Raw genomic sequence first — 17,162 nt, forward strand, 5'->3', positions numbered from 1 at the left:
TCTATCAAGGGATAAAAAAAAAAGACAATTATTTTATTTCTAATGGATTAACAACCTATCCATTTCACTTTATATTGAGGGATTTGGATTTATTTACAGAGCTGGTAATGCTGGAATACTTGGCTGAATTAACAATTTTTGCCTGGATTATAGTGAAAGCAGAAAACCCCTATTTCACCTTTTATGCAGTATTATGAATCGGCTTAGGTTCATAAGGAATTCTATGGTTTTCTACTCTAATATACCGATAGAGCAGCATAAAGGGCTTTAGCATGAATTGGAAAATGAAAGTAGTCACTATATACCACATATTGCCAGCAAGCAATATGACATCAATATGTTCTTGTAGCAGCAACATATGGTTTCCAAAAAAATCCACCGTTAAATATACATTGATTTTACTGAGATAGGAAACTTAGAATGAAAAACCTGTAGGAGATAGGGTGGTGGACATCAAATCAAATATTATGACCTGCAGAATGGAATCTAAATTTTAGATTGATCTCACAAGCAGCAGATTCTTGCCTGAACTTCTGTAGTGATTTGAAAAAGATGGTGTTCAGGAGCTTTGCATATCACCACAGAGATGTGTAGCCAAATTACCTCTGTCAGGATGAGGTAGAGTTTCTCCTCTGACTACAGGGCCACAAGGCATCCTAAGAGCCCTGGTATGATAGATTATCTTGGGAAAGGAGTTCAAAAGCCAGAAAGTACCTGAAATGAAACATGCTGATATTTCCGAACAGAAATTATTAAACTTTTTATTTTGCCAAAGTTGTCTATTTTGCACCAACCTGCTCAAAACTGAATGCTGTAATGTCAGAAATTCACACAGGGTTGCAGCTTGCATTTCCCATTAGCTCTAGCAACAAGATATTTATGTAGGGCTTGTCATTGTTCCGTTCAAGTCTCTCCTAAACTTTAATTAATCTGTCCTTTCAACACCCCTGCAGCCCTGTAAAGTAAGGATACAGCTGGTATTCCTTTTTGCATGATTAAACGCCTTGCCCAGGGTCACCCCAGGAGTATAAGGCAGAGCCAGAAACACAGCCTAGCTATTCTTAATCTCAAAAGGCTATCCTTCAAATCTCAGCCTTTGACAAATCTTGGCAGAGGTTCAGTCAAGTCTCATCCTAAATTCCTTCAACAGTCGGTTCACATTCACTAAGAGCCGAGCTCCAGGGGCATACGATATTCAGCCAGGCTGGCTTCTGCATGTTTTCTTGGCCAATACAGCTGAGGGGTGCCATATCTGAATCAAGCCAAGGCTTTGAATTTTTTGAAATCCATCCACTGCTCATCCTTACTGCTCACACCTCCAGACAAAGGGAAGCAACTGCTCTTCTGGTACAGCTAGAAGAAAAAGGAACTTCTCTTTCTGCATTTATTCAATCTTTTTTAGCTCCCTTTCTCTTTCTTCTTACAAAATTTATAGCATGTAAGTAAGTTATAAAAAGCAATGAGATGCAATTTATGCAGGTAACATGTTAGTGCACCATAAGTTCCTGTCCCTTCGATGAGTTAGACTGGGATAAATTTTTATGTCTGGGTTTCATGCTGACATGTCTTTAGGTGCTGGCTAATATGGCAGCTGCCAACTGGAGGGTACCTAATGTATCAGCCTTGCAAATCAAGGTCAACTACCCATATAAAGACCTGACCGAAATATTGCCAAATGGCAATTCCACTGTTCTACTTTGCCCAAGGGAAAGTGCTGCCATGGCCATTTGTTCCCTTCCTGGCACTCTTTGGTGCAACACATCTGTTGCTCCAGCTGCTATCAGAGCCTTTGGCAACTCCCTGCCCCTATCTGGTCTTTGCCAGCCCGCTTTGCATGGTAATTTGCATACCACATCCTTTCTGTTTGAAACCATGGCTAATGAAACAGGTGGCTGTCATTATTAACAGTGCTTGCTAACTAACTCCACTCCAGCACCACCGCTTTTTGGAACATGCCAGTGCTATTCCTTCCTTCCGCTGCATCGTAGTTGGCACAGCCTGCGGATGCTACCCCTTTCCCCACAGTCCTGCCGTTCCTCCAAAAGGAATGAACAGGCTGCCACCAACCCACCCAGCACCCGCTTCCTGCAAGCTGAATAACCTCCCAGCCCACCAATTCTTAATCCAAACTGTCTGCCGTCCATAGGGAAGGGGAAGAACAGGTGGACAGATGGAGAGGGCTGGCAAGGCTGGACAATGGCTGTGCCGCAGCGACAGGAGAGCTGTTACAGCAGGACTTCCACTATGGCACAACTGCCGGAGCAGAGCTGGAGATGCTGGAGGGAAGAGGTGACCTGTGGGGTTGGTGGCCTGCTCAAGCTGGCCCCATCCCTTGCTGCTTTTTCATCACAAATTTCACTTCTCGCCTGCAGTCACCAGCAAGTAGGATTGGCCTTGGGAGTTTCAGTCTGAGCAGAGCTTTGTGAAACAGTATGAAGAACAGTGGAGAGACCTATCATTCAAGAGCATTCTCGTTCCTGCAGAGCATGGCACGGAGTGAGCTTCCCTGGGAGTGTTTGACTCATCAAGAGGTGAAGTCAAATGGAAGGACCACAGGGTACTGTAGGTCAGTGCCACCAGGCAGGTCTGAAAGGCATCCTTATCCTTCAGTGTCAAAACCTCTCCACTGGACCACTAGCCTCACTGAAAAGCTTCTTGCCACCAGGTCCTCAAAAAGTCTCACTTCCATTTGTGCTTTAGTAAGTTATTTTCTGGTCCACTCAAGGGCAAACCCTTGAGAGGACATTTCAGAGTCCTCTTTGTCTACTGAGGAGATCAACCAACCATTTGAATTGAGGCTAGTTTTGAAAAAGCAAGAAGAAATTAATGGCGTATATTTTAGCATAGTGCATGGCATAGATGTATCTTCTTTTTATCCTGCCCTAGAATAGAATTTCCACTGTCCTCAGTGAAAACATTTCTGTATTAATGAAATATATTAAATATTGCTATAATAAACAACGATCATTATGTTTCTTGGGGCTCCCCCAGTCACGGCTCACTGTACATCATTAGTAGAACAGTAAAATAAAATTACAGCTTTATAATAAAAGAACACATTCAGTATGGTAATTTACCCCTTCAGGAGACATCCTCTCAAATTCATTAGATTACAATACCGATTTTCTACAGTTCTTTGAGGAACACAATGTTGAACATGATACGCTGCTCTCAAGTCCTCTAGAGAGGAGCCATCACTCTCATTTCCATCAGTGGGGCTTACACAAACACAGATACGAAATTCAACAAGATTCATCTCCGTTATGGCTCTTCCCAAAAGATCTCTTCTGGGTCAAAGGACTGATGCAGACAAACCTCAAGCTTCTTCTCTCTTTGCACCTAAACATCTTGCTTAGGTAAGTTTTTTAGAATCTTTTTAGACAACTTAGGTAATTTTTTTTTTAGAATCTGCTGTAAACAACATTGGCTATGGAATCATCCTGCATTATCTTTTGTTCAACAGTGTAGTAAATTTGGACTTTGAGTGACCTCAGGTAGAGATTTATTTGAATAACCTTTTGCCGTGGTCTGAATTCACATTTGACCTTTTCTTTGATAGGTGGTATGGAAGTGTTATGGTAACTAGAGCTTTCACTTGAAGGAAAGCTCCAAGAAAGGGTCTTCTCAAGCTGTATGTCACTGAAAAACACAGACTGTTTTCATGGCCATGATTTTCTTTGCTTGAAGTCTTACACAGCCTCAGATCCTTGAAAATTCTCCCTTTTTTTTGTTTGCAAGGGAAATTTTGCAGGAGAAATACAATCCATTCTAAAACACATAAAACAACCCTGAAGGAACTTCAGAAGTCCAAATATTTTGCTTTTCTCCTTTATCTACATTCCATTTGCTTGTTAGGGTTTTTTTTTTAAAAGTTCTTTGCGTTCTTATGATGGAATAACATTATCTGAGAAACCACATAGTCATGCCTTTTCACAAATATAATGCAGTTAAGGACTAAGTAGTAATTTAAGAATGCTCTTAAGATAATCTTGCATGGCAAATCCATTTGTTTATGAAGATTAGAGAACACAGGATAAATTTTTAAGCTCAGTGCACTTTGTGTCATGGCGATACTGAAGACACATTCATGGGCTCACTGTAAGTCATTCTTAGTGTTGAATACACCCAAGAAAAAAGATTCTTTGTATAAACTTGGATAAATTCTGTGCCGCCTGGGCATAACCCGTTTCCCTATTGACAAGCCAAAGTCATGGGGAGTTGAAGGATCTACCTGGAGACAAGAAATGATAGTTTCCAACACCCTTCCTATTGGATTTTATAGGGTTCACACAAGAAAACCCAGTAGTTCTGGACCATCAGTTATGTTTCCATATCCCATACGAGATGATAGTTCTGCACTAAGGATGATGGTTGTCGCTCAACTTAAGCTATGAAGACCAAGAGTACATAACCTGGAAAAGACAACTTCTGAAGAAAAGGAAGAGGATGAAGCAGTTGACGAAGCCAAACAAATTACCTGATGCTTATCATACTACCGATGCTCATTGGAGCTAGCGTATTCCTGCTCAGTGAGAGCCAGTCAGAGCTGCAGAGAGAGTTTTATATCTCTGTTGATTTTAATTCTTCATATTCCCTACACAGAATGCATCCCATCCTCCTCTCATGCTCCATCCATGGAAAAGGTTAAGAAATTCTTTAGCAAGGAGCGCATACCACTGTCAATCTCTGTAGCTATGACTGTTGCCATTCGCAAAGGACTAGGGAAGTCAGGAAGATCTTAGCCACTGACAAACAATTTCACCCAATAAACAGTGTTGATGTTAAGCTTTTAAAGGCTGGTAAATCTTCTGCTCTATTAAATCCAAACCCATGGAACCCATTAATTGGTGTCTTTCTTACAGTGAAGCGCTGGTTCTAATCTGACATATATTTTATGGATCACTCTACCCCTTGGTTCATAAAAATGATCTGACTTCTTCTCACCTCACTGGTCGAGGCCAGTTTCCAAATGCCTGTCCATAATCTTAGATGAAAAATTATAGCCCTGGAAAGGTGATGTGTCAGAGGAGTGTGAGATGCACCGACACACATGCAGATGCAAAACAGCAATCTGCTGAATTAAAATTACAGAGAGAGGAAATGATGAACCGTCTCGTTAACTCAGCTTGTCACTCTGATGGCCTCACTCCATGTAAATAAATAGGCGATGGGGGGAAAAAAGAGCATTATTAAAGCACAGCTAAAACACGAAAATACTTGGGTCATCACCCGCTCTAAGCAGCATCACTGATGATATAGCTGTAACCTCATGATGGTTTGGTCATGCCAGCCTGACCATGGCATTTCCAATGTGTGATCAGATCCTGCAAGAGTCTTTAGCACTGCTAGGGAAGGTCTCAGCATGCCGAATTCCTCTGGCTGTATTGATCATTCAAGGAATTCATTCAGACAATGCTCGGTGCTTAACAGAAAAAGACCCCACACTAATCTCTGAGCGTTTCCTTTTTTAAAAGCTTGAAGCCACATATGTTCCATATTGGACATTTTTTTCACTTTAAGATTCTCTCCAAATATTGAATGAGCTTTGCAACACAGAGACTTTTCTACCTACTTTTAATCAGCTAGTTAAATACACAAACAAGCTGAAATTTCAGGGTGCTCCAAAAGCGAAGGCAGCCGTTCAATACCAGCAGCTCAAAATGATGAATACCACACTTACTTCTATCTGAAATGCAGAAAGCAGCTTCACACTTTAATAAAGCCACTAGGAAAATTAGAATGAAAAAGCTAGCCACATCACAAAGCCAAAACCAATGTGAAGGTTTTGGAAACAGTGTCTGATCTCATGTTAAATAAGGTCCTCAGTAAATCACCAGGAACCACTACTCTAGTGAAAGGGCCAACTTTCTGTTTAGAGGCACACCGAGGCTACCAGCTTGGGAGGGTCCATGTTCAACATGGCACTTCTTATAGGAGGAGCTGTACAAGCCCAGGGGCCCTTGGTTAGCTCCAGACTTGCTGATTCTACTTTGCATTCCTAATTACACCCTGAAATTTCTTTTGGTTACAGGGTAGTTTTTCTTATCCGACCTTTCTTGTACACTTTTAAAGCAATGATAGTACCTTCCAACATCCATCAAACAGCTTTATACACAAGTGTATATGTCCATATCTACATCTCTCTCTCTATCTATATACAGCCACAACTAGTCCAGAACCTCTCTTGTGATTCACGAGCAGCTCACTAAGTTAAGGGGTTGTGCCAGTTTTCCCTATGGACACAGGCTTTTATCCCAAACCCTTTCTTCTCAGGCTGGGAGGAAGACTCTCAGCTGAAGTTAATGCAAAGGCTTGGGGAAAGAGTTTAGACCTGAATATTTCAGAAAGCCATATTCCACACAAGACTGCTGGTAACTTGGGAGAATGATAATAAAATAATGGTAACAACAATAATGATAACAATAATAATACAGATTCTTCCGTTCATCCTTCCCGTCTTTACTGAAAATGTGACAGGAAAGGGAAGCATTGCAAGAGCTCTGAGTGGCCTCCTTTGAATTTCCCCATCATCTTCTATTTCTGTGGACTTTCTTCTACTCATCTGCACATCAGCTCTGCAGAGAGGGCTGGAGCACTGTGTGAAAGGCTGGTCTGTGGGCTACCCAGGCAGAGTGAATGCTAAAGCCTCTCCAACAATGTTGTTCTCAAGAGGTTTCCTCATTTTATGGACTTCAGAGGTCTCAGTTATTTCAATTACAAATAACATGATCCACTTATCGAGCTGCCTGTAGTTCTCAGAAACTACAAGCTTTTCGTCTTTTGTTTCTCTATTCTTTTCTATATATTGCATTTCCATCAGTATGCACTACTATCAGGCCCTTCACTATGATACTAGAGAGCAAAACTTGTCCCTAGGGACTGCACTCTATCTGAATGATAACAACAGCCAAATTTGATAGCCATATACTGCAAATTCTCAGCCATCAAAGTGGTTTCTAAAGAAGTGTGGGAATTTGCTAAGTTTTGATTCTAGTTTGTGTTCCTACTTTTCTATCAGATGCCTGGGGAGCACTGGTGGAGATGGGAGGGACTTGCTGACAAAGGAACAGATTCCCCTCAAAAAAATCAGATTAGAGGTCAGAAAAGGCTTTTCACTGAGACACATATGAGCATCCAGCCTTTTCAGGCCTAAGTGCCTGCGCTGCTAATAAGGTTTTCATTGAAATCCACTTCCAACCATCAGTTGCAAGGCTCCGATTGAACCCGGATAAATGCGACTAAAGGCATGCCATATATGTTACCTCTGAGCATACCCCAGACCTATGCATAGCATTCGTTTAAAGCACACGTTTTCACTGGGCCACTGGTGATTTGGTAAAATGCACTTTTCTTTAATCCTAACTGCTGAAAACCTTCTGCGAACCTGCCCCTCGTGCCCACAGCTGCTCGGTGCTCCAAGTCGCTCATGAGTTTTCTCCTACCTGCAGCCAGCCAGAAACAGGCTGCAGGAGCCAGATGGCATGCAGGGAAGTGAAGTTTGTCCTCTGCACTGCCGAAGAGGAGTTGTCCTCTGGTAACCTCCCAGTTTCAACCATCTCTTCTGGTTGCTGCCTTCTCCATCCTCCCTCACCCGTTCACTAGCAGTAGCAGCTCTGCAGACACAGGTTCTGCTTTCTGTGCTAAAGGAGGGTCCCATTAGCCCCCTGAGGTCTTTATCCACATTAGGGGCAGCTATACGCTGGTGGGTATGCTCTCATGATCTCGTCTTGGTGCCCCTTATTGAACACAGCATAGGAGCAGAGGTGCGCGAAGGGTAGGAAAGAGAATGGGTGTGAAAGAGGCATTTCCTATCCGTATTTCTTTCTGTGTCATGAAAACACAGCTCCATCCCCTGTAGCATTTAATCAGATCACTTTAACTTTCCTGCCAGCACACAGGGGGAGGGGGAAAGTCCCTGGCTAAACCCAGAATGCCATTTTGTGGCAATTTATGAACAAACAAGCTTCCCATCAAACCAATCCTTAGAAATGTCACTCCAGGCTGGCACTAAGCAGAGATTAAACGATGGATTGTCAACCTTCCTTTTTTATTTGATGTTTTGAATTTCACTGTTCCTCTCTTTCATTAAAAATGAACTAGAGGGAAAAAAAGCAGAATAAAATAGAAGCCTTTTACATCTAAAAGTCAAGATAATTATCTCTTATATCCAACCCACTCCTCCAAGACTCTGAATGAAGCCATCATTAAAATCTGTGTCCATCTGGTGACTTTCCCACAGCTAATTAGGTGAAGAAGCCGGTTAACAGATACGTTCTGCTGAAGTCTCTCTCTTCCTCTTTTAAAAAACTTCCAGACACGGCCCATGTACAACCTGGATGCTGCTTGTTCTGTCCCTCAGGTGCTAGGAGAACATGAGAGGAGACACAGTGGGAGAAGGCCGGTTTGGTGAGCGGCTCACCAAGGCCCTTTCATGGCGTCAGGGTTGGGAAAAAAGGAGGAAGTGGATGGAAGAGACAGCAGGTTTGACTTCCGCTGGGCGGGAAGCCCTGTCGGGAGCTGGTCGGATGTTTCGCTGGCAATATTTCAGTGTGTTTCTGCATGGGGCTTCTTCTAATACCGTGATTTTCTCCCTGTGGTTTGTCAGGCATTCAGCCAGCCTACTAAAGACTCTCTACCAGATACCCATCTGCTGCATTTGTTAGAGCTTGTCACCCTAACACCTAGGGGCTGAGAAGTATTGATTCCTCCTGTGTCCAGATGGATGGTTCGTGGGATATCCTCTCCTCCTCCTGACCCTGCACCAGCTCTACTGCTGGCACTTAGAGGATTGCCAATTTTCAGGTTAGCCCCAAACTCACAAGGAGGTTCCTGTGAGAACCCTCCAAAACTGAATATGGTCCATACAGGCTATGAAAAATGTGAGTGGAGGAGCGTGCAAGGTGCACTGACTGCACTCCAGGTACAGCACTGTAGGCAGCAGCAATCTCAGAGTGCTGAAACATTCTCTACGGTCACAGGAGAAAAATTCATCCACCCTTACACCTTGTGAGAGATTGGATCTCATGTCAAGGACAGTGGGTGAGTATCTGAGTGTGGCAACTGAGGGCATAAATCCCTTAATGATTCTGCCATCAAGGACCCAGGACTTCTGGCCAGTTATACACATGGCACATTGCCCAGGGTCAAGGATGGCTGACTGATGGACTTTCAGAGCTCTTTGTCCAGTCTGTAGCTCACTCATGCAACCTAGTTTTTCCTTTGCAGGTGTAGTTGGCAGAAGCCTGCTGCAATTTTTCACGAAGATCCCAGGGCTCACAGCCCCATAGCTCATAGCAGGATACACAGAACTCCGGTTTTGTGATCAGGCAGGCAAGTAATTGCTGGCAATGCCATCTCCTCTGTGTGTGTAACACAATTCCATGACTACATGCACAGCCATCAGAGGAGTGGGCAAGGCCCTTGGGATTTTTGAGGGCTTTTCTAGTATGCTGCATGGTCCCTCCTGGTTGAACAGTCGGGCCCCACTGCTTTGCTGCTCACCAGTCTCTGTTTAGCTGTGCTGTTAGAGAATATAAGCCCCTGAGAGTATGAACACTGCCTTCCTCACTCCCTCTCTCTGGAAAATGTCTGCTTCAGTTTGACAGAATTTCATTAATATAGTTATAATTCTAGAAGGATTGTAACAAGTGAGTAATACAATAACTTCCCAATCATCTCTCAAAGAGAAGTAACAGAGACCGCAAAGACTCTGACACAAGGGAAGCAGGACACACTGACCCAAAAGGTCTTGGCTGTTTTTAATTTCTCTGAATTCATGCGAAGAGAAAATTACTGGAAGGATTTTCTTTTTCATTTACTTCCAAAGTCTGGGTCCAAATGTTAAGAGAGCCCAGAAGGGTTAATGTTCACTGGAGTTCATCTCTAGCCAATGACTCCCTGCTGCTCTTAGATTTACATCATGCAATTGTCATTATAGCTGGAGATGAGAAAACTTGATAAAATGAGCCCTGTATGGACAATGGATTGAAATAGAGCTTGGGGAAGAATTGTAGCAAGGGAGGGATTACAGGCCATAAATATATCACAAGAAAAGGACTTTTTAGATACAATCACAGCTCACTACAGTGTCCTGTAAACTGCTGTACATCCTGTTTTGCACTCTACCATTCATGAACAGTATAGGAAAAGCTGTAGAATTCAAACACACAAAGAGAATGAACAAAGACCGTTTCCTTTAATGGCACTGCAGTTTTCAGGAACACTGGGTTTCTTCAAGGCCATGCAAGGAAGGTGCTGAGCCAATTAAGATATTTTTCATATCTTGTGATAAGTTCACTGTATTGGAGTTAACTCTGCCTTGTACATCTTCATCAACAATGCAATATCCCTTATACCAATTTAATTTTACATTGCCAGCAAGATAAAGGCAATTTATAAGTTTCAATGAGCGCAGCCTGGCTGGGCTCCAATCCAATCCAGGGAGTGCAACGTTTGCTGGGGAATTGCTCGAGACCTTAATGTCTGGCATATGGTGAGCTGCTTTCATTTCTGACCTGTGCAATTAAGGTCAGTGGCGAAAATTACATTAAAACAGTTCTTTATTAATCATGTTCTATCTAGGGCAGATGATGACAACCTCTAAGCACAGAGATCCGGCAACCACAAAACAAAATGCTGTGTGTCTCAGAAGCCACTCACTAACAAAGCTTTGCAGTAGATTTTCTTTGGTGCTTTGCCCATGGCTTTGAAACAATAAAGGTTGGTGGTCACATCTTGCAGGGAATAACATGTAGTCAGTGCTAGAGGGAGATCTTCATTTAAAGTGTGGTGGAATTCAGAGGGATCTGAGAAGGGAATTCCATGGGGATTTTTTATGCCTCTCTCCTCTATTGGTGAAACAAGTACTAGTTCTCCGAGTGGGTGCTAGTTTCTGAAATGCTTCTAGGTATTTCTTCAGACACATGACTGCCCTAAAGACAAACTGATCTCCCTTTTGACATGCTGTGAAAATGGTGTTCTCTGGAAGCTTGTGGTTAGCAAAACTTTTATTTTCCTGAAGCTCAGCTCTCCACTTTCCCAAAAAGATGCAAAGAGAGGTAAATTCACAATGTGCCATGAATTTGCATCATGTAGTAAGGAGAAGGAAGCCACCCCTTCTTGCTCCAAGCAAATACCCACACAGCCTTCTTCTGGACCTAATCCAAAGCCCACTTAGAATCTCAGACATTGGCTTAATCCATTTTTGCTTGGATTCTGTCCTATTCTGTCATGACCCATCCCCTGACCTTGCAATGTGAGCACTTGCCTGTGGAGCTACTGACCCATTTGAACCCCATTGACCAACCAATCATACTGAAACACTCTTCAAATCAACACGTGCTTCATCCTCTCATTGATGAGGCTGATTTGTTGCAGATTTTTGCTATACGACTAATGCAGTGATGTGACCCACAGTGTCATGAGCTCATACCCAATGTAAGCAGACCAAAGGAGCAACAGACTGAAAGGCCATATCATTAAGCAGTGCCCCAATGATGATTCCAACCTACAAAAGGGAGACAGTGTCAGAGTCAGTAGAAAAAGAGTGATGCTGGGTCTGAAACATGAAGTAGTACAAAATACCCAACACATTGGAAATGAAATGTAAAATAGAGGAATCCAGTCAAAGGCAAAGATAAATTTCTAATTTCTATCAAGAGAAATGTGTAAATGAGGGAAAGACTATCTGAACGCACATATCTTTATTCCAGCATTCACAAGCATCTGCATTAGGAGCTAAGAATAGCAATACTATCTCATCTCCCTTCTCTTTGTTGTACATTACTAATGCTAAAAGAAAGAGGAAAAAGAATGAAAACAAGGTGTTTCTGTCCCTATTGTTCATTAAAACATCAAAAAAATTCAATTTAAAAAGAGAACAATAGCCAAAATTTCTGGTTTACAGTCAAGTATGTTTACAATCTCAATTAATAAAATTAAGAGTAAAGCAGAATTTCACCAAAGCTGGCCTGCCATCAGGAAGCCATTCTGGTAAGATTGTCCCTGAAAATACTAGCCTGTTTTGTTTTGCTATCTTTGCAAATTTATGGACGGTGCAAACACTGTGCATTTTTCTAGCAGCTTTGGTGCCTGCTTTCTTGCCAGGGCAAAGGCACACAGAGCCTCCACACTGCTGCCCCAGCTCTGTCCCAGACTGGAGAGAAGCAGATGCCCTGTAGATTTCACATCAGTGTTCAATATTAAATAGTGATCCAGACAAAAAAATAATTGAGAAAACCCTTTTAAAATTGAAAATTGAAAGTTGTATTAACTATCCCACTCTTTGTGGGATCATGCTTCCAATTTCTCGGTTAAATTTCAAGGTTATAGGAGAACCACTGTCATGGGAGAGGTTTCTGTTGCTAGCAAATGTGCAGGAAAACTTGTTTGGGAACATACATGTTCTGCAAGCAAAGATGGGGCACAGCTTTGTGTAAGCCAGGCTGAAAATGCTTGGGAAAGCACCTTGGATTTGATAGGCCTCGAAGCTCGCTGACTATATCTGCATGGTGTTTTCCCATTGCTGTATGAACTAGCAGACATTGGGATGCTGTAACCTTGGCGTCTAAAGTTAAAGGAAGCCTTTCAAATTACTTCACCTACATCAGGGCTTGTAGCCACAATCTTGACACTTGCTTTGAGATGAGCTTTCCCATGTTGGATCTTAAGTTACTGAGTGTGAAAAATGCTCATGGAGGGGATGTGTATTTGCTTTACACATGTAACAGGGGCAGGCACAGTCCTGTCTCACCAACCCATCCTGTTGTGACCCTTTGGGAACCTCCATTGCTAGTGCTTAATATCCCTGAAAGTCTCTGAATAGCAGGCATCTGCTCCCAAACAAATGTCAGGCTTTACTCCATCCTACCTAGTTAGCAGAGCCCCACTGTTATGTCTATTCTTTGCCGAGGAAATATCAATTTACAGGGATCCAACTGCTTTCTAGCCAGGTCTGGACAGGTATGAAAACATCAAGTGGCTCATCAGGGCACACCTTGTAAGCCGTGGCCTCTGTGGGAGCCTCTGCTTGCTGAAGATTTGTTACACAGATTATTTGTGTACACAGATCTCTGCTGCTTCTTCCACTGACTACAACAGACCTCTGAAATCCATGTTTCCAGGTAACATGAGAAAGGATGCATGAAAAGCTGGGACAGGGCTGAAGCAGTCTGCCGTTGGACCACCCACCTTTCAGGCAGGACTGAATAGCTTTTCCAGATTTCGTACTGCTGCTATAGGCTCTATTTAACATGCTTTTATAACGGAAATGTAAATTCTGGTTTCATCAGCTTCTGAGCTAATACATCAGGCCATTACCAAGCCTGAATGTGACTTCAATGAAAGTTATAAAAATGCCATGCCATGCTGTTTCTGTCTGTCTGCGCATTGAGCAGCATCTCACAGCAGTGGTCCCTAACCTTTAAAGATGCTGTGCCCGGAGACGGAACGTGCAGCTGCACACCCTGGTCTTGCTTGCTGTCCCTACACATGCAGTCATCCTATCTCGGCTCACTGTAATTAGCCCCATAACTTTTGCCTCAAATAAATGTCTTTGCTTCTCCTTTCTACCCTTCACCACCTCTCTGAGGAATATTTTCACTCTGTTTTGTTGCTTGTTTTTTTTTCTTAACTAATTCCTTTTTAAACATTAGCTGCGTGCTACCCTGCCCTTTCACTTCGCTGGTGTGACCTCTTTCTCTTTCCATCTACCTGATACGTGTAGCTCAGGACTTCTGTTATCCCCATGATAGGTTTATTTATCACACTCTAATGATTCTTCTATCCATGCTCTGCGTCTCAAAGGCTGGCTTTCAGGGAAGAGGGCGAGAGGTTGCTGTGTAGCAATCTTTGTTTATTTGAAATCACAGTAAACCACTTGAGCTGGAGACGTGGGAAGAAGAACCCTGTGTCATCTTTTTTTTTTTTTTTTTTTAAAGTGAAGAAATACACCTGCAGCCTGGGCTTCTCAGCACATGAACCTTCCTAGCCAGAAACATCTTACTGTTTGACAGAGAAAGAAATATGCAGCTACAAGATGCATTTTACCCCCACTTTATGTCTTGAGAGAGCAACAATATGTGACACATAGATCAAGATAAGTAGCTGTGCAGGCTCACATTGCAGTGAGCATGCCGATGTGATGTATTCCAGGCACAGATGCGTTTATAAGCCAATGCTTTATGCCCTTGGTCCCAAGACCATTCACATCTGGCGTGTGGAGGACCAGCTCGGTCTCAGGGATTGAACTGAACTGAATCTGGTCTGGAAACTGGGCTGCCTTCCTCTGTAACCAGCTGGAGAGGACAATGTAGTTTCTTCAGGTTTTAGGCTGACTGCAGGATAAGATGTAACACCAGGTCCTGCAGAATGCCAGCTGATGCACAGTTAGCCCATCACTGTTTTTTGAGCAAATCTGAACTATCAGAGAAAGTATCCACCAAATCAATGCTTTGCATTGTGCAGCCAGAGTGTACCTGGTCCAGGACTGGAAGCTTTACATCTGGATTTATTATATCATCAAACCAGCGGCGTAAGAGTCTATTGGTGTGGTGGGAAGTGGTTATGTGTTTTCAGTCCCATGCCAAAGTGACCTGTCTCTAACTAGAGAGTGCTATATAGATATCATCAGTAGGAGGTGTAGGATACTGTCTGACATTTTAGTCTGCAGTGGGGACAAACAACAAGCATCTGTCACAAACCTTAATGGAGGACAGCTCCTGTTGGTCAGTGCACAAATAAAAATCATAACAGGAGTAAATATTGCAGAGATGAAAGGCAATTGCTAAAACGTCTGCAACATTCAAGGTCCTGGGAACTTTTTATCCATACAAGTTAAACAGCCCTTCATTTCTCCTTCTAATAACTTACAAGCCCATTAAAAATATATATCTATGTATTCCCTCACCCCTAACCCTCCCCAAAACCAAATCTTTAATCAGCTACACCTTTTAATGCAGAATCAGCAGCAGCAGCAATGAAGAATGACCCTGTAGTAGCAGCCCCGGTGAGGCAGGGATTTTTTCTTCTTTAGCTTTTTCTTTTTTTTTTCCTCTGCAGTTTCAATTGTGCCTTTGAAACATCTTTAAGCACTGGAGCTTTGTCGTTTTCATTTCTTCCTCCTGTTCATGTATTTTCCAGATAGAGTCCCTGGAAAAAAGAGTTTTCATTGTCCCGTGGTTTAACCCCAGCCAGTAACTAAACACCATGCAGCAGCTCACTCACTGCCTCCCACCCAGTGGGATGGGGGAGAGAATCAGGAAAAAAAAGCAAAACTTGTGGGTTGAGATAAGAACAGTTTAATAGAACAGAAGGGAAGAAACTAATAATGATAATAATAACAATAACAAAATGACAATAATAATAAAAGAATTGGAATATACAAAACAAGTGATGCACAATGCAATTGCTCACCACTCACCAACTGACACCCAGTTAGTTCCTGAGCAGTGATCCCTCCCAGCCCCACTCCCCCCAGTCCCACTCCCCCCAGTTTATATACTGGGTGTGATGTCACACAGTATGGAATACCCCTTTGGCCAGTTTGGGTCAACTGCCCTGACTGTGTCCCCTCCCAGCTTCTTGTGCCCCTCCAGCCTTCTTGCTGGCTGGGCAGGAGAAGCTGAAAAATCCTTGACTTAGTCTAAACACTACTTAGCAACAACTGAAAACATCAGTGTGTTACCAACATTCTTCTCACACTGAACCCAAAACATAGCACTAATACCAGCTACTAGAAAGTAAATTAACTCTGTTCCAGCTGAAACCAGGACACATTGTTATTAGTAAGTCGGACATCTCTGCTCTTTCCTATGGTGTATGTTATCCTCCTGGGCTGTGCAGTCATATGCTGCTTTGTGTTTGGACAGTACTTGGCACATGTACTCCCTGTCCGAAAACAAAATCTCAAGGTAGCACTGCAATGCAAAGAATAGTCAGAGTAGAAACAATCATCCTTCTCAAGAGCTCTTCTTATTCCAAAATATCCCCCATGCATAACTTCTCAAGCTCAGCTGTTATATTCAGGGTGACCTGGAGATTTTTGACAGAAGAGCTGAAAGCAGAACTTTAGTCTGCTGATGCAATTTTTATTCGCCTTCATTAGAAAACCATATCCATTAGGCGACGGATTTTTATGTGTCTTTTGAGTCACTGTTTTGCTACATTGTGAAAAGTCTTGGCTCTCAGAAAGTCATCTCTGCGCTGTGGCACTGGCGAGGATACGGACAGGGGCTTGGGCAGGTTTCCCGTGCAGCTCCATCAACCCACCTCAAACGTGACATGCAGCATCTCCTGCCAGCCCAGCCTTGCTTACCCCCAAAACGCTGTCAAAGAGCCCCAGGCCTGAAACTGCCTGTCACCCTAAGACATAACAAGGGGCTGGAGATAAAAGGACAAACTTCTTTCACCAGTAAAAAGAAATTGAGCCTTGAAGGCAGCTTCCAGAGGAGAAAGCTGGTATATTAATGTCTTGCTATCCTGGAACAGATCTCAGTAAAAACCAACAAGCCTTACAGTACAAGTTTCAGTATTTTCTGTACAATCCTGCTCAGCATTAGTTATAAATCTTGTCAGGTGATAGACTGTTTGTTCTCACACAAATAAAATAACAAATGGAGTGGAGATCGCAGAGAGCTGACAATCACTGGAGGCAATGCAACACTCAAGGCCCTTGGAATCAGAAGAACTTTTCAGCTCAAGAAGCTTAACAGCTCTTCATTTCTCTCTCCAGGAACTTACGAGCCCATTAAAAATATATATCTCTGTATTCCCCTCCACCCAGAAGCCTTCCTCCTCCAACCAGCTGTGCCATTTAATGCAGACTCAGCAGCGATGAAGAATGGTCCTGTAGAAGAACCCCAGGGAAAAAGCTTTTTCTTTCTTTCCTTCTTTTCTTCCTTTTTGCAGATCCAGTTGTGCCTCTGAAATCTCTCCAAGCAGCTGGCACCTTGTCTTTTCTTTTTTAATTTCCTCCTTTTTTTGTTTTTCTAGGCAAGGTAGCTCAAAGAGAGGCTTTCATCTTCATTAGGGCCATACGTTTCTGCAGGTTCATTAGGCTCTTTTTTTGTTGCTATTGGTGTGCAGTTGTCTGCAACAAGAAAAATAGCCTCAAACATCATTAGTCTGCTAAAGAAAATTTCAGTGCTCCTTCCTGGGGCTTCGGG

The sequence above is a fragment of the Buteo buteo genome, chromosome 21 (assembly GCF_964188355.1).
Source record: "Buteo buteo chromosome 21, bButBut1.hap1.1, whole genome shotgun sequence".
Taxonomy (NCBI): domain Eukaryota; kingdom Metazoa; phylum Chordata; class Aves; order Accipitriformes; family Accipitridae; genus Buteo; species Buteo buteo.